Source organism: Artemia sp. Qi Xiang Cuo, chromosome 6, assembly GCF_049724085.1.
Source record: "Artemia sp. Qi Xiang Cuo chromosome 6, ASM4972408v1, whole genome shotgun sequence".
In the NCBI taxonomy this organism is placed as follows: Eukaryota; Metazoa; Arthropoda; class Branchiopoda; order Anostraca; family Artemiidae; genus Artemia; species Artemia sp. Qi Xiang Cuo.
In genome coordinates, this window is record NC_142799.1 from 76,406,544 (window position 1) to 76,426,306 (window position 19,763).

Here is a 19,763-nt window from a genome sequence, read left to right on the forward strand (position 1 = left end):
GCGAACTAATTACGCTATAAACTTTGTAATTCGAATTTAACTATTGGAGAGATGCAGACATATAAGTAAAGTGATTAGACCTATTGCCACTAATCTATTACAGGGAAACCCGTTAGACATCTCATAGGAGATAATAGACTCTCCGAAAATAGGTTAAGTGAAAAAAATAAACTTATCTTGAATTGATTCCAAAAAAATGTCCCACGAGGTTAATGACTTATTAATAGTGCAGAAATTGGTCACGAAAAATATAGAAATAGCGAAATATATACAGGAGTACAATGGTCAATCAGATGTTGACGAATTCAATATCCAATTGGCCCAGTTTGTACAACTAACAAAACAGACCTAGGAGCGTTAAAAGAAATGCTCCTACTACGATTAAAAGGCCAGGCCTTAACCTTTCTAAAACAGATTGAACATACCATTGTCAATAACGCCAACTTGCCAATAAATACGGTCGATAAATTGTTAAAAGCATTTAAAGATAGATTTATAGAAACCAGTTCCATAAATAAATTAAAACACGGAACAGTGAGCTTTGACTTTTCACAAAATATAAGAGAATACCTGGATAATATACGAATTTCTGTAGAGGCAAAATACGGATGTGGTTCGGGGCAACTGTATGAAAAAGTCATACTAAATACCTTTTTGCAAGGGCTACCCCCAAAATTATATAGAGTGGTAATATCCAAAAATATTCAGACGTTGGATCTTGCAGTTCAGGAGGTAGAGCGATTGATCGAAGTTAACACGATGGTTGCGAATCATAGTAAAGCAAAAATAAATAGCCTAGGTGAATCAAATGCTAACATAAACTTCGAGGGCGATCAGGTATCCCCCAATTTCTTTTCAAGGGATAACTCCTCAGTTCCACAAAGGAACAAAAACGCAAAAACTCGCTAGGCAGAAAACAGTACGTTTTCAGCCTATCAAACTATCCAATTACGAAAATAACCCTACAATAATAAGGTGCTATAATTGTAATCGTGTTGGGCATATCGCGAGAGAGTGCCACTCTGTCCCCAATCGCATACCAAGAATTGCTGTCGATAATACGCAAAATTACGGCAACCATTTGTTCGGAAGAACAAATTTTAGCACCGGTCGTGCACTGGGCTATAGCCAGGGGGATTGCTCCAATCAGTACCTTACAACGCGTACAAACCAAATTTTTATACCCCTCCCCCCAATAGACAAATGAATTACCGATTACAAAACCCAAATAATCGCCAAAGCCAATATAATGCGAGAATGCTAAATAGAAATTACGAAAATTTGCCGACGGGACATGAAAATTTTGCAAGCCAATGGCGTTGGCAGTCAGCGCCAGTAAGCGGAACTGACGCAAGACACCCAAGTTACCATAATAATATATGGCGAAGGCAGACAGATGTAAATCAATTAGATATGCCTACGGAATCTCATATGTCTGAATATCTATTACAAGCACCGAAACACGAAATAAATCCTCAGGGAAACGTTTCAGGCCCCTCAGAAATATAAATTGGACCCAGAGGGTGTCCGTAATATTTAATAGGTCCAAAACAATTGTAGTGCCGTCTTGTAGTGATATTAATAACAAGTTACCTATATTTAATGATTTTGTGTAGAAAATGTTTATTTTAAGGCTTTGATTGACTCCGGTGCAACGATTAGTATCATAAACTCTTGCGTATTTAATATGTTGCCTCTGCATATTAGGCGACAGAGGAACCCTAATAATCCCAATTTAACTAGGGTGACAGGCCATAAATTGGATGCAAAAGGTTCAATTTGCCTAAACGTAAAAAGGAACAATAGGATCTTCCAGACAAATTTTATAATATGCGATAAATTTCCATATGAAGCAATCATAGGCGCAAATTTTTTAAGGTCCAATAGAATACTATTAGACGTAACAAATGAGAGGCTTGTCTACCCGGCTAAAGTGGGGGAAGAAATTTCTTCCTTAAGAAATCGTAACAAAGGATACGAAGACAACGTAACAGTAAACAAAATTTCTGACGGTATAATGTCGCAATCTTTTGAACCTTATGTCTCGCAAGGAGGAAAAGAAATAATCAGAAATTTGTCCAATTATTCTGAAGGACATTGCAGACATGAAGTAAATTTAAAAAATAAGGGTATTGAATCTGCAAAAATAAAAATACGAGATATGCGACAATACATGTCAAACGAAATCAAGAAAATAGCTGAACTATGGAAAAACATAATTAAACCCAACGCGACGCCACAAGATGCCGCAATGGCGCAGCATAGCGCCAGTATGAATCTAATAAACAATGAAAATAAAGCGAAATATTACGGATTCGTGATAAGGAAAACAAAAGTCCCTCCCGAAACGATGCAAAAATTCAAATATCACAGATGATTGAGCCAGTGGTTAGCAAATCCGAAATATGGTTTGCGACCCCATCTGAAATTCCCGAAAATCTGCTATGCGAGGAACACATTGTATCTTATGACAAAGGAAAAGTTTTTATTTGGGTAACCAATAACCATGAGAATTATAAAAATGCGATTAAAAAGGGGACGTATTTAGTTCAAATCCAGATTTTAACGGATAATGATTTAATTACATGGGAAAATTCTTTAGGAAACCTAGTTATCGGCATTAAAACTTCAAATAGCAAATAAACTTTAACTAAATCACAATTTTTAAACAAATTTAATATGGATCATATTACGGACTTGGAACTAAAAAAAAATTATGCGAATTATTATGGAATTTTAAAAATGTGTTTTCTGCATCTGAAGATGACATCGGGCTGATACCATTTATGAACATTCAATTTTAACGACTGGTAATCCTGTAGCGAAACAGCCTAATCGTGTGCCATATAAGCACAAAGAATGGTTAAAAAATAAAATCCATGAATTAGAAAAAAATGAAATTATACGCCCAAGTATAAGTCCGTATAGTGCACCAGTGATCTTAGTACCAAAAAAGAATGGAGATCTTAGACTCGTAGTAGATTACAGAGCACTCAACAAACAAGTAGTAAGCGATAAATTTCCTCTACCAAGAATAGATGAAATTCTTGACTCAATTTCAAGCAAAAACAAAATTTTTACTTCTTTGGACCGTACCCAATGCTACCACCAAGTGCAAATAGCCAAAAAGGATGTCCACAAAACTGCATTCTCAGCATCTTACTATGGCTCGTATGAGCATTTGAGAGGAACATTCGGACTGGAAGAAAGTTCTGGCACGCGAGGTAGACCCCTATCGCCCCAGTTAAGAAGAATCGAGAATATGTTTCACTTTGTTAATGATATCGTATCTGTGAAAGAAAACACTGAACAACGCTTATTACTGTTACATATTGTGTTCGAGAAGTTCAGGCAAGGTAATTTAAAATGTTGGCCTGAGAAAGTAAATTTATTTCAACCTAAAATTAAATTTTTAGGAGTAGTAGTAACACAAGAAAAGATATCCCCAGACCCTGATAAAATAAAATGTGCTGAAAACCTCAAACCCCCTAGAACTATGAAAGAATTAAGAGGAATTTTGGGTCTTACTGGCTACTTTAGAAAATTCGTGCGCAATTACGCCCAAATTGCAAAACCCCTCACGGAATTAACTAAAGGGAACTCCCAAAATGTAAACCTGGTCCCAGGAAGCTCAAACTTCCCAAGTCCGTCTCAAAAAGGCGCTCACTTCTGAACCAATTTTATCACTTCCTGATTTCGAAAACGGAGAATTTGTGGTTACAACCGATGCTAGTTCAAAAGGCATGGGGACTATTCTTTCGCAAATCATTCCAATGGAAAACCCTGAACATTACCAAGGACCTTTCAATAAAAAAAAATAGAAAAAGTTTTAGACTTTCCGATTAAAACGTTATTAGAAGGTGAAAGTATTTATTCTACCACAAACTCAGAATAATTACCAATAATCCATCACTTAGACAAATATAGACACTCTTTAATTGGTAGAAATTTTATACTACGATCAGACCATAGAAGCTTGCAGTACCTGCGCACATTTAAAAACCCCACGGGAATTCTAGCTTGATGAATTATGAAAATCCAAGACCTAGATTACGAATTTGAACATTTAAAGGGAAAACAAAACGCAGCTTGCGACTTTTTGAGTAGATACCCAGAAAATATTCTGTCGGAAGCTGAGAAAAATGAAGTTAACGCTATCAATGCTAAGAGCAAACATAAATGTAAGAAAAACAAAGTCAAAGACACAGTAAAGGAAAAGAAGGTTAACTATTGTCCCTTGTCGTTAGAAAATATAAAAAGAAAGCAAAAAAAGGACGAAATATGTTCGGCGCTTACTAATTATTTTGTGAATGACGATGCGTTACCGGATACATTCAAAACTCTAAGAAAAGAGATAGATAATTTTTACTATGATCTTGATGAAGAAATACTGTGTAGAATCGTGACAGTTGAGACAAATAGAAACAAAACCTCAATAATACCTGTATTACCACAAAACTTAATAGTGCCTGCATTTGAATATTTTCATTCAGATATAGGTGGATATTTAGGGGTAATGAAAACGTTCCATAAATTAAAACAATATTTTTACGTGCCGTCGGCAATGACAAAACTTAAAGAATTTGTAAGTACATGCGAAGCATGTAACTTAAGAAAAATCCCCCTTTTAGCTTATCCTAATCCTCCAATGGGAAGGATCCCGGTAGCAAAGTCCCCTTCGATATTATCTTATTTGACTTATACGGAACGAGTGGAGGCTTGTCTGTTTCTATCAGAGGCCATACTTGTATTCTTTCAGTTATAGACCATTTTTCCGGATTTAGTTTTGCAAAAGCATTAAAAAATCAAGGTGCTTACGCCACTAGTAAGGCGTTGGCGAAATTATTTTTAAAATTTGGCATTCCTAATAAAATTTTGAGTGACAACGGAGGTAATTTTGTTTCAAAGGTAACAAAAGACTTAATGAGTTTTCTTAATATAGAAAAAATGGTGACAGATCCGTACCACCCACAAGCTAATGTTAAAATATAAAATAGGATTAAGATAATTTAGAACGTATTAATTATCTATAAAAAATAAAGTAGAAACGACTGGGATCAGTTCTTATTTTATTTAACTAATGTGATCAACACTACTTATTCAGAAACAACTAAGGATAATCGTTTTTATTTACTTTTTGGTCGTGATTTTGGAATCCCGTACAATGAGATTATTGAATCTCGGCAGTATTATAATAGCTCAGGGGATTAGAAACAAGAATTCATAGGTAGGATGAGGAAAACTTATAAAATAGTTGAGCAAGAGTTGGAAAAATGTTAAATAAGCCAAGAACTAAGAAACCAACCCACAGTCATGGGGAGTATAGATTTCAAAGTAGGAGACTGCGTCTCCCTAAGGAACGAGGCAAAAACGGAAGGAAAAAAACTCTCCAGCAAATATTCTGGACCGTACAGAATAGTCAAAAAGTACGATAACGAATATACTTTTAAAATGGAAAACCCCGACAGTGGAAGAACTTACAAGGCGCATGTTAGCCGAATAAAAAGAGCCTAATTTCCAGAGAGATGGGTATCACATCCCTCCTCCACTGATTCGTCAGATGCAGAAAATGAGCCCCCTAGATCAAGATTGTCAGAGCTAAAACCCTTTAATTTCAAGCAAGACTATTTCGAGAATAACAGTTATGAGAAAAGCTTTGAAGAATTCTTAGCAATGAAAAATCTAGTTATTCCTAAGAAAAAATCCCTAATACCAAGATTTTTTCCTGAAATAAAAACACCAAAAGATCCAAAAAGTTATTCATCGGCGAGCGTAGGAGATTTAGATTATAAAATATCTCAAAAAACCCAATTTTTCTCCGATAGAATTTCGACCCCTTGTCCCCCCAAAAGATTTCCAGACTATATAGTTTCCCCTGCAACACCAATAGAAAGGCCCCTGTCTTTACAGGAAGAATTAAACAGAGCTGTAGAAACCCCCGGTATTACGGTAAAGAAAACTCCCCCCAAAGATTTAACAAAAACAAACCTGCGAGAAGCTATGGATTTAATAAATTTTCCCATAAAAACAAGTCAAAGTACATTGCCCAAGAATAAAACTTCCGAGAATGACCAGTAAGTACAATATCATGATATAACTGTATCCAAGGTCAAACCTAAACAGTGGACTTCATGGAGGGGAACCGTAATGCAAAAAATGCCCCACCCCCCTGAGGACATGGCATTCAAACAGTGGAGGAACCCCGCAAAAACTCTTGATTCCTCCCAAAGCTCTCGAGAATCTTTCAAATCTCCCGAGTTGAAGACTCAAGACGACTACTTAGGGAATAAACCTTCTACTTCCAGAGGAGTAGAAATTTACGAAGGAAGGGCAGGTGATACCTCCAAAAGTGCCACCTCTAAAAGTTCTAATCCGGAATCATCGGAAACCAGTTCCGAAGAGTCTGACGGCGAATCAGACCATATAATAGTTAAAGAAAAAGGGAAATCAAGACCGACCTCAGCAGCCGCAAACGGTAAAAAAACTAAATTAAACGGGAAATAATTTTTGAAAAAACAATACAAGAAGTTTTATCTTTTTTCTTTATACGTAACGAAAAAGAAAAAACCGCAAGACCACGAGGAGAAAATCGTGACACAGTCAGATAGAACGGTTAAAAAACCTGACAGATGGAAACATCCCTAATTAAAGTTAAGACAAATTTCAAATCTCTTATGAAAATCAACTTATGATCCACCATAATAAATTTAGCAGTGTGCAAGTAAAGTTAACCAAGTCAATATTAATGAAAAAATAATAATAATAATAATAATAATAATAATACGCGGTACATCAAAACATGGGTGATCAGATAGAAGGGTTGGAACAGAAAATAACCAAAGGTTGGAAGCTCGTGGTCGACTGAAAACGACAAGTGATGTTGGACCATGTTCTGTGGGAAGTCCGGGAAGGACCCAAAAGCCCAATAATCCTTAAACGTGATTTGGACGTAATCGCTCTTATTTGTTCTTTTACAAATTGACCCACTTCCCAACCTATACGGATTTCGTCCGTAAAAAGATATCATGATTGCAGAAGCGAAAGACTCTATAAAATGTTTTGTCTTAGTGCAGATTATAGTTATTTTAGGCCTACACATAAAATAGGATACCAGTGTAATTACGTGCTGCACGCTTGCTTATTCACGTGTTTCTTAGTCGAGAAATATAATGTAAAATTAAATTGTGTAACGATTACTAGCCACGCTTTAAAGTTATATCTCAACCAGTCATAGAGGTATATCACGACCAGGATTAAGCTCGGAAGTCCTAACTTTACTTTCCTAACCTACCTAATCATAAAATATTTATTCTGTTTTACGCCTACAAATCAGTTTTCTTTGGCCAATGCCACAAAATGATTACATAATAAGAAATAACCGAAATAAAAATTAAAGTGCCTTTGAAAAAAAAATATAATAATAACAAAGCAGTAAACGAACAAATTTTGCAAAAAATGTGTAAAATTAATGATAAATTAATTCTAGAAACAAAAAATAAGATGATGCTTAAGAATATCATTATAATCCTCGTTGTTCACGCAGTGGCCCAAGACATTGTAAAACATGGAGTAATATCCAAGCAGGAAAATTCATTGCTAGCTAGCCATGATACAAGGAAGATCTTTATGAAATTGGACCCCAAACCCTTCGAGACCTTGTTTCAACAAGTAACAAGACTAGAAAGAAACACGAATGAACTCAAAGAATCGACCAATTCCTGGTGGAACATACTATTGGCCGTATGTTTCGTATTCGCGACTTCCCTGACCATAAGAACCCTTAGAACCCTTATTTTTCCTTTAATTACGGAAAAATCCTAAGATTAAGAAGACGAAAACCAAGAGAAGAACACGGGGAAACAGCAGAAATATAGAGGTTAAACCCGGAACCCATGAGAACGTCTAAGCCAAGAAATAGGGAAGACATTAGAAAACGAGTGGGTATAGAGGTCTCCACTCGTCCTTGTTATGTCTTGTTCCCTCATTGTAGTATCGTTTACATAAAACCGTGTGGTTATGATGCTGCAACATGCGTTTCTTAAACAGCACGGACGTGCGTGAACAATGCAGGCATGAAACATGTTGTAAAATTAGACCTCAAAATTAACCATGTAGCATAAGTTCTGTTTAAATGATTATTTTAAATCTGATGTAAAATTAACTGAGTTTTGAAAGAGTGTTGAACACGATAAAAATTTAGTTTTCTGTACTAATATTAGTGTATTTATTTAACTCTGTCTCATAGCGTAAAATTCATGTACCCGATCAATACGTGACTTATTTGTACTATAAGTATTTACTTTAAAGAATGTGTGATACTGCCTCGTTATTTTTATTACAGGAAGTGGCTTGACACATTAGATATCGAGCATTACAATGAGTTGCCCAGTGCAGATACAACCTAGAAGCATCTATTTTCATTATACCTCAACCAAGCGAAGAGTACTCACCATACACTCCAGGCAATTCTCATCCCAGGTTCGTCTACGAAAACAACAGTTACCTTTGATCATTGTTTCTTCGACCACAAACCATATTTCGTACAAGGTAACAATATATTTGAATCTCAGTATCCAGTGCTTTATCGGACTATATAATCAAATAAAAGCTGAGAACCCCATCGATCAGTACAAGATATAAATACATAGATATTGCCTTTGACAATCATTATGGACCCCAGAACCATTTGACTGTATAGTGATGATATTTGATGATCCCGAAAATTATTTATACAACGCAGATTCACGCGTTGAATCCCTTTCGACCATCTCTCAGAATCCATCCTATCCCCTCTGGGTGGAAAGTTCATATCTCTGTTATGCCATAAATGTACGAGATAATTTCTGAAAAAGGACCTAGAAACCAAAACTAACCCCAGTGGTCAAGCCAGTGACAATATGACCCTCCCACAAGTTAAAGACAATATGTTGAAGGAGTCACTATAGTTTGATATCAACCCGTCCAAATCCAAACTTCAATTTCCCCGTGATTAACCTAGGAATCACCGCAAAGGTTAATAGACGCAAGCCATGAGCTAACAAGTTTATAAGAGACACAAAAGAACAATTTTATATGAGTATACATTCTATAAGTGTCTCCAAGTATCACAAAAGATACGGCACCCTCTGAACTATCGAACAGCAGATGAGAATGAGCTCTGACTATATATTCCAACACCTGTAGGGGTAATCATTATTTTTCAGCGTGCAATTAAATGAATCGTGTCATGTGAAAGCAATCGCGCTTGAAGTGTTCCAAGAAGAAACCATAACGTAAGTGCTTCAAAAATTTTGCCAAGACGAAGACAGTGAAGGAAAATAATTTACAACAGATGGATTGAGTACGCTAAAAAGACTCTAAGGTACTGAAATAGATGTGAATTTATATATGTTACTTCTTAATAACTTTGATAACTCAAAAATCCCAATATCCAATCATTAACGTTGCGTAGCAAAACATCCCCAGTGAAAGTGTTTTAATGTTACCAGTGAACATGGTAAACCAAATATTGTGTGTTTTAAATCGTTCTTGTATGTAGTGTTAGATGTCCAGATAGAGTTATGTGTAGCGTTGTCAAGCTATTCATTTAATGTAGCATAGATAGAAAGTAGTGTGCCATATAGACAGCAAAATCAAAAAAAAGCCTTGTAAAAAGTGAATTCAAAAAAAATCTTATGTAAAGGTAGAATAGCCCTAACCTTGTTGGAATGTAAAAGTAATCAGTGTTAGATGTAGAAAAAGAAATATCTTTAGTATAGTAGCCAGCCTAGAACCATGAATAATCTTAGTCCAGTAGACGAATTTTAGATAGAGACGTAGAACAAAATAAAAAAAGTAATCAAGAAGATTTGTAGGACTCCCGATTAAGCCATAACATAAATATAAAATAATTACGTTGAACAAATATTGAATAAATGGCGAACATTTTAAAAGCCCAAAGGCAAGCATATACTAATGACGGGGCGTCATTAATTGATGGGAAGGGTCTTATTTGCCGTGAGTAAAATGCAATGTATTTAAAATACCAAAGTTCCTTCTTTTTAAAGATAATTCCGACTTCCTCTAATTAAGTTAAATCTAGTTCCAAAAATGAAAAGTCCTTAATCAGCAAAGAGAAAAAGTGCAGTCACCCCCAGACGAAGAACGGCTATATCCAAGCTTTAGATTTCGCTAAGAGAGTGAGTAATAAAAAAGATGCTACGTACAATCTTTCTAAGGAAGTTTAAACTATAAGAGCCGTGTGAACGTTTGAATCATCAAAAATAATTAAAACAATTTATTGGACGAAGGGTTCACATCCTTGGTCCAGTCGAGCCAATGGTGAGCCAGTTCTCACAGCGCAGGACAAGAAAACTATGTTTGGTAGTGGGGTAAAAGTGCTTTTTGAAAATATTCGTATTTGAGAATCAGGACCGCTTAGACAGGATTACTCGGCGTACGATCTGGGCAATTCTTTGATTGTTGTATCTCAGTCACCATTATTGTCGTTTGAAGTGACTCACTGCTGTTCACCTAAATATGTAAGTCTCAATAAATCCATTGCTTTTTACCTGTGTTTACTTCGTTTTATATGTCCGTATCTAGCCTAATGATAGCTAATTAGTTCGCAAATCTCCAAGGACGTTCCCAGGGAATCCGATCTCCAGATCGCTCGAAGAAAAGAGGTCACATTTACATGGCTACACATGTTGTCTTCTCTCAATAATTGAGGGTGGCGCGGTTATAAATCTACTTCACTCCCCATGGTTGTGGCGCAGGGCTCGATGGCACAATCTTTGGCGCTATAAGCGGCGCTATCGGAGAACTTATAAGGTGTAAGTTCACAGCTTCAAGGTACGATATTAGATTTGACGCGGTCAATATTTATGACCACAATTAGCCCAATCTTTTTCTTTCACCCCAACAATTCCCCTTCATAGCCGCAAATAGAATTTCTTTCACCGCTACAACTTTTGGCAACCAACGGTGCTATGTTGACAACATGTTCTAACTTTCGCGTAAATGAATGATTTTCATTGCTCTCCTTGCACACCTACTGCTTATGCTGCATGTCCGTTCAGGTGTCGTTTAGAAGTGAATTTTAAGCTTTAGTTTTGAGGCAATTAAGTTCAGAAGACTTCCACTCTGCACTTGCTTTTGAGTGTCACAGTGTACATAAATACAAAACAAAATCACTAAGCTCAGCGAAAGTCCTGCCCCTCGGCTTTGCCAGTGATGGCCCGGAGACTACAGGGCCAGTCAAAGAATTCTGTCCCACAGCAAGAAGTACCTCTTGATCTTTTTCAAGAAATAAACATCACTGACGGATAGTTTTATTCCGAGTCTTGTCCCTTTCTGTTTCAGATTGTCCGAGTAGGTCATGAAAACACATCCTCAACGTAATTGGAGTATTAAATTTGCCAGATAATGCTTCTTCAGGCATGGGCGCCCATAAGCTGAATTCCAGGGGGGCTTACCTGGTCCAATTGGCACTTTTAATGCTATATAATAGAAATCTCAAAACAAAAATACAAAAAATAAGGCAGCATCATTCAACCAGGAGGGGGCTTGTACCCCTCCTGCCTCCCCCCCCTTATGGGCGCCCATGTCTTCAGGGTTAAGGGTTTTCAAACTATGAAGGATTGATTACTGTGGTAAATTCGTTTGTTCGTTTGGGAGCTGAACTTAAAAAACAAACCTCAAAAATTTACTTGAACCCATTTTAATTAATCAATGGGCAGTTGACAGACTGGAATCTTTCTTGGCTTCTAAATAGCACATTGTGTTTGGGCAGACCTTAAAATTTTCAGTATCAACACAACTTGACGGTATTAAGTCCACTTTGAAGGGATTGCTAGTGCTTTTATTTTCTCTGGTTCAATGAAAGACTTCCAAAAATATGAATAGATCTGATTCCAGTTTTTGAGCTTTCGATGGATTTAAGTTAGCACAGACTTTAAATTGTTGTTCCGGATACCATTTTCTAAAGTTTAAACACCAGAAAGTACTAATATACTTCTGCACAAGGATCACACATGAAATCAAACATTTTCATTGCATTTTCCTTTGCAGTGCTGTCGCCAGCTAGGTCCTTGAAAGTATTATAGCCTAAAAATGCATTCCACTCAGTCTGGTTTCATGTGCAATGCTCAAAGTTTGCAGTCACCTAAAAATCGGCCTAACTTAGCTTGCACTAGTACTTAGCTTCAGGGCCAGATAAACAGCGATTGGGCTCAATCGCTCTCCAAATTTGAAAGGGCCCCTGCTGCAATCATAATAAGCACGGTTTTTTTTGAAATTTTGAAATATTTTCAACAATTCCTGTAACCATTGCTCCTGGAGAGAGATCCTTTTCCAGGCCAAAACTAATAGAAAACTATCTGTTTTAACATTGAATCGGCAATACATTAAATAGTTTAGCAATTATGCCAACTGAAAGTAAAGACGAAAGAAAATTACATTTTCAGACAGTTTTAGAAGAATTTACAGAACAAAAACTTAGAAATATGTAAAATAATGTGTTCATGTTCGCCGACTTAAATTTATATTCAATAAACATTTTTGTATTTTTTAAACGTGAAATAGTTGAATATTTATTTATTTATGCATGTATGAATGTATGAATTTTTTCTTGAAAACAGCTCTAGACCCCGGCGCCGCGCCGATGAGGGAAGACCGGAGGCGGCGGGGCCAAAAACCTCACGCCATGCCGCGCCGCCGGTAAGATGTCGGCGGCGCGCCGCCAGCGCGATCATATGTTAACGTCAAACATCAATGTTTTCATCAATCTTTCTCAAATCACAGCTTATATTTAAAACAGATTTAAGCCTATTCATGAGTTCAAGACTTTACGAGTTGCTGGCTGGAAACAATTCTTCTTCGTTATTCATCAAGAGAAGTAGAAATGTAGTAGAAACGAAATGGCTGTGGCGTTTCAGAACCCTTGCATAATACGAGTAGTTGAAGTATCTATTGGTAATGTTTTCTTAACATAAATAATTATCAAAATTAGTAGTTTTTTCATCGAGCAATACTGCATACAAAACTTCAAATACCGTATCACAAAATTCGTCAGTTATCTGGGTAAAAACTTTGAATATAACTTGAACTTAGAAGCTTAATTTTTTCATAATGCCCTTTGCCTATATCTGTTTTGTCACCTTTAAAAGAGTTGAAATGGGTGACTTTGATATTGATTTTTTTTTGCTCTTATGGATTCTTAAAAAGACTTCTTGTATTAAAAACTGGTTTTTAATTACAATTTAAAAAATGCATTTTGAAGTTTTTTGGCTTCTTTATAGAATATGTCATGTAGGCTAAGGCTGAACTGCTGCTTTTTTATTGCTTTTGGCTGCTCTTTTGGATATTATTCGTTTTTCTCTTCTGGGGATTCATTCGAAATTATAAATTGATAAATACCTAAAATCAGTCAAATTATAAACTGCATCTAAAAGGAGTAAATTTATCAAATTGAAAAATACATGATGAACACTTCAATTACAATGAAACAAAAAACACTTAATGGTTTATTCGGTATGAAGAAAAATTAAATGCCAGCTATTTTCTGGTAAAAAATGAAAAGCTCCCCCGTTTTAAATGTAATTAAATGAAATAATATACAGACCAAAGTAGCTCCAAGAAGATGTTGAGATTTTCATTCTAGTTCGTCACTTTTAATCCAAGCAAAATGTTAGGACACTTAGTATCAGTTATTGAGTTTAAGCTTTGATTTCCAAATGCTCACAAAAATTACCAAATTTAAGAAAGTCGCAACAATAAGTCACCTGTGCTGAAAATACTCAAACAGTTCTCTTAGATTCCCACCCAGGCTCAAAGCTTCTGCTATGGTCATTTCCAAAGAGTTTCTTTTTAAAATAGCTTTCAAGCGTAGTTAGGGGTATGTAGCCTTTTTTGCTTTTCTTCAAAGCTTTGAAAAAAGTGTTATAATATTCCATATGTTGCATTTGTTATATTTGTGCATATTTTTGGTAATCATTCGTGGGGTGATCGAATTTTTTAAACCACTGTAGATACGTAAGAACGTTGCAACATCTAGTACACTGAGGTCATAAGACTGTCAAAGACTCCTCCTTGAACCTCCCAAATTGAAAGCTTTTATTATGAACTGGCCTTTTAATGTAACTTGGGCACTGGACCAAGGGCGCCATTGTCACTCGAGCGCAACGTTAGGTGGGGATGTCGATATCGCTTTCATCACACCAATTCGTTTTAGTGTGAATCTTTCTGGTACTTATGAATGAATGTTTTCAAATTAAACCCGTTTCATCAATAAGAAAAAAAAACGGGTTGGACGCATATGTACCTTTCCCTTTGGACGATAAAACCATGCAAGTGCTGTATCAAGTATAACTCACGAAAATCTTGTTAATTTTTGTCAACTTTTGAACTTTTTGGCATCCATGCTTTCAATAAAAAAAAAAATCAAGGTACTATCACTTAAACATAATAATTCCCTATGCCCCCCCCCCTATAGATACTATCTTGATAGGATACCGTTTCTGCTTTAAATAAAAAAAATAATTAGCTTATTGGCACCCCTGCTTTAAAAAAAAATCAAGGTATTATCATTTAAATATGATAGCTCACTACCCCCCCCCCCCTCCCCTCTGGATACCACCTTGATAAAATGCCTTCTTTGCTTTAAATTAAAAAAAAAATAAAATTTTGGGATCCCTGCTTTCAATAAAAAATTTCGAGATCTTATCATTTAAATGTAATGCCCCCCTACCCCCCCCCCTCTGGATACCACCTTGATAGGATACCGTCTCAGCTTTCATTAGAAAAAGAAGTTACTTAACAATTAAGTAGGTCACTATATGGTTCAAACAAACACGCAAAATAACGTTAAACAGCTTAGTGTTCCTTGAAATAAATTGAGGGTATGAGTAAAGGCGTACAAAGACAACAACAAAAATGTCGAAATTATTCAGATATACCTCAAATTATTGGGAAATTGAGTTTATAGATTCGCCGTGGCATTCAATAAGATCCAAAGAATCTAATTTAAAGGGAGCACACACAAAAGCCAAATTAGGCCAGTAGCCTATGAGAAATCGCAAAATACCCAAGACAATGAGCAAGTCTTAATGGGGGGACCTGGGTCTATTAAAACATTTCAATGATTTCCTAGGGAATTTGATATCATTTTCTTCTGTATCCACTTTACATGAAAAAAAATAATTATCCTTTTGGCATCCCTGCTTTCAATAAAAAAAAAATAAGGCATTATCACTTAAAAATGATAGCGCCCTATCCCCCCCCCTATAGGCAATAATTTACAATTTATTTGTGAGTCATATTTTTGGGGTAGCTTCCGAACAATTGAGTATTAAACATTCAGGCGTTCAACGATTGAGCATTAAACATTAAGAAAATCTTCTCTAAAAACAGCAGAAAAAAAAAAAATCTGCACACTTACAATTCAGCCATAGAAACAATCTGTCGGCTGTAAATTTCAAAATCCAACTGAAGGCTGAAGCTGTATAGTAGTGAATTCGTTCTATAATTCTATTCAACTTGAAAATAAAATTCTTGACTACGAACGATGTTAGAAACAGCGATTGGGAAACTACGTTCGAAATGATTTAAACTCATTTTATAAAGACGATACTGTTTTTTGTAAAAATGTTAAGAAGTATGTATATTACAATACTTGCAAGTCCACAATGCGTCTGTCTTGTTCTTATGAAACGTAACAAAAGAGACGAAACTTAACGAACAAGAGAGTAGTGAAGAATTATTGTATGCAAAGTAATATTTGGCAGGGAAAGTCACTGGTGATAAATCGCTAGGGATGGCACCGTGATTGCGTGATTTTCGGGGATTCGGGGAACCAACTTTATTTCTGGGTGACGCATAGATTTTCAGTGAAATACCCAAGATTCAGCGATAGTGCAAGCCTTGCTTGATTTCTAATCAGGAAGATCGAAAAACTAAGCCACACGAGAAGGACAAACTCCAACTTTGCGGTTGACACAATGAAGACTTGCTGCACAATTTTTGTAAACTCGACCGAATACCGCCACCTCTGCTGATGGTGGCGCGCCTTTGGCGCGCCGGCAGCGTTATAACACTCCGGTAGCGTTCGACTAGGCCTCTTGTTGACGACGTTCGGTTGATCTACCGGTGCGGCGCTGGGGTCTAAACAGCTCCATATTTGTTTCGGAAAATTGGTATCCTGGGGTATTCTGGCCCGAAAATCAAGGATATAGAGTCAAAAGTTGAAGAAAATTCGTTAAGAATCTTATTTTCTGAAAAAAACATACGAGTAACGTCATATTTATGAGCATATTTCAAAAGCACAAATACGTCATCTCCACCTCAGGAATGGTTCTACCGTTTTTATTGTCTATGACGCATGTAAAATTACACAAGACATATATTAATACTAATAATACTACTACCATTAATACTCACCCCAACTCCAAGCCAACTGAGGCTAACACAGCTACTAACACTCTTCCTCCATCCGAATCTATACAAAGCCTCCCTCTTTATACCCTTTCAGGAAGTTTCCACTCCCCTTAAACTTTTCTGAAGGGAAATAGTTGAAACTGTCGCAAGTTAATGAACAAGAAACAAGGCTAAGTACAACATGCCAAATATAATGAGTCTATTTACAAAAGGCGTATCCAGCAGTTTCATAATACCTAGAGGACAGAATCGTAAATTAAAAATTGCTCGAAATGAACAAATTAACTCATCAAATGAGACAAAATTAAGAGGACAACCTGAGAAATACAAATGGTTGAAAATGAACATCCTAGACTATCATATATGAAAATACTAATCTAAGCAGCTGGGGCAAATTACAATGAAAAATTATCTGAAGTAATGAGAAGCAAAAATAAAGAACAAAAAATATTTGGTTAGTATACTTGCAAAAACTATAATTACGAGTCAAAAAGTAAAGTGAAGAGCAAAGAAATAGGCGGCTACTAGACAAGCGGCGGTGAAAATTACAAAGACTCAAAACGAAAGCAAAGAACACAAAATTTGCGGATACTGAAAAAATGTCTGAAGTAATGATAAACAAAAATGAAAAGCAAATAAATATGCAGTTAAAAGATAAGTAATAGCGAGAATTACAAAGAGGCAAAAAAATACGGTTACAAGACATGTGACAACAAGGATCAGAACAAATAAAAAATGAAAGTGAAGAACAAAGAAATATGTGATTAGAAGATATGTGACAGCGAGAACAAATAAGAATGCAGTTAGAAGATTTGTGACAGCGAGCATTAAAGACGCTAGGGAGAACCAGAACGTGTCAACAATAAAAATGAAGAACAAAGAATTATATTGTCAGTAGACAACCGAAAGTTAATATCAAAGCGTGTCAAAATTGAAAGTGAAGAAGAAAGAAATATTGTGTTAAAAAAAACAACGCTATTGCAATCTTAGATGCCAACAAGTTTTGATGCAAAACCCAGTACAAACCTGCAAAGATGATGTAAACAGCACAAGTTTTAATGACAGGTCATTGGGACCCTTCAACATTGAATAAATTCATTATGGTATCTTCCATATTTCCACAGAAAAAGCACCCAATAAAGGGAAGTCCCACGTCCATCACAGACCCTGGAGGTAATTTTGAACCACTTTAATATGACGAAAGGTACTTTTTAGACCCCAATGAAGCTGTTAAAGAAAATCATACACATCCTTTAAATTATGAAATCCATCGTAACCTAAAGGATCTTTTGGATGAAATATTGCAAGATACAAATAACTATGCTAAAGATTATATGAAAATGTAATAAATCGAGGATGGTACAAATAAACCTGCTGCTTCACTGGGACAACATCCTCGGATAAAAGACCAGTGACAATGAAAATGAATATATAAAACCCTGCAGCGAAGTTGTTCCCGGGACTGATGGGGATACTCTCTTCCAAGCTTATACACAGGATTAAACCAATAAATTTGGCTGCAAAACTAAAAGAATGGGCCTGTAGCTGTTGCTGTTTTCTCCAGTCGTGCACTTTACTTGCTAGCTCTTTAATCGTTCCATGCTCTTTTCCCATTCTGATCAACTCCCATACTGCCCAGACGAAGAGGCACTACTCTAGCAGCTCTCTAAAAAGTAAAGTGAAAAGCAAAGAAATAGGCGGCTACTAGACAAGCGGCGGTGAAGATTACAAAGACTCAAAACGAAAGCATAGAACACAAAATTTGCGGATACTGAAAAAATATCTGAAGTAATGATAAACAAAAATGAAGAGCAAATAAATATGCGGTTAAAAGATAAGTAGCAGCGAAAATTACAAAGAGGCAAAAAAATACGTTTACAAGACATATGACACCAAGGATCAGAATAAATCAAAAATGAAAGTGAAGAACAAAGAAATATGTGATTAGAAGATATGTGACAGCGAGAACAAATAAGAATGCAGTTAGAAGATAATTGACAGCGAGCATTACAGACGCTAGGGAGAACCAGAACGTGTCAAAAATAAAAATGAAGAACAAAGAATTATGTTGTTAGTAGACAACCGAAAGTTAATATCAAAGCGTGTCAAAATTGAAAGTGAAGAAGAAAGAAATATTGTGTTGAAAAAAAACAACGCTATTGCAATCTTAGATGCCAACAAACTTTGATGCAAAACCCAGTACAAACCGGCAAAGATGATCTAAACAGCACAAGTTTTAATGACAGGTCATTGGAACCCTTCAACATTGAATAAATTCATTATGGTATCCTCCATATTTCCACAGAAAAGCACCCAATAAAGGGAAGTCCCACGTCCATCACAGACCCTGAAGGTAATTTTGAACCACTTTAATATGCCGAAAGTTACCTTTTAGACCCCAATGAAGCTGTTAAAAAACGTCATACACATCCTTTAAATTATGAAATCCATCGTAACCTTATGGATCTGTTGGATGAAATATTGCAAGATACAAATAACTATGCTAATGGTTATATGAAAATGTAGGAAATCGAGGATGGTACAAATAAACCTGCTGCTTCACTGGGACCACATCCTCGGATAAAAGACCACTGACAATGAAAATGAATATATAAAACCCTGCAGCGAAGTTGTTCCTGGGACCGATGGGGATACTCTCTTCCAAGCTTATACACAGGATTAAACCAATAAATTTGGCTGCAAAACTAAAAGAATGGGCCTGTAGCTGTTGCTGTTTTCTCCAGTCGTGCACTTTACTTGCTAGCTCTTTAATCGTTCCATGCTCTTTTCCCATTCTGATCAACTCCCATACTGCCCAGACGAAGAGGCACTACTCTAGCAGCTCTCTAAAAAGTAAAGTGAAGAGCAAAGAAATAGGCGGCTACTAGACAAGCGGCGGTGAAGACTACAAAGACTCAAAACGAAAGCAAAGAACACAAAATTTGCTGATACTGAAACAATGTCTGAAGTAATGATAAACAAAAATGAAGAGCAAATAAATATGCGGTTAAAAGATAAGTAGCAGCGAAAATTACAAAGAGGCAAAAAAAAAAATACGTTTACAAGACATATGACAACAAGGATCAGAATAAATCAAAAATGAAAGTGAAGAACAAAGAAATATGTGATTAGAAGATATGTGACAGCGAGAACAAATAAGAATGCAGTTAGAAGATAATTGACAGCGAGCATTACAGACGCTAGGGAGAACCAGAACGTGTCAAAAATAAAAATGAAGAACAAAGAATTATGTTGTTAGTAGACAACCGAGTGCTGTTTTATCCAGTCGTGCACTTTACTTGCTAGCTCTTAAATCGTTCCATGCTCTTTTCCCATTCTGGTCAACTCCC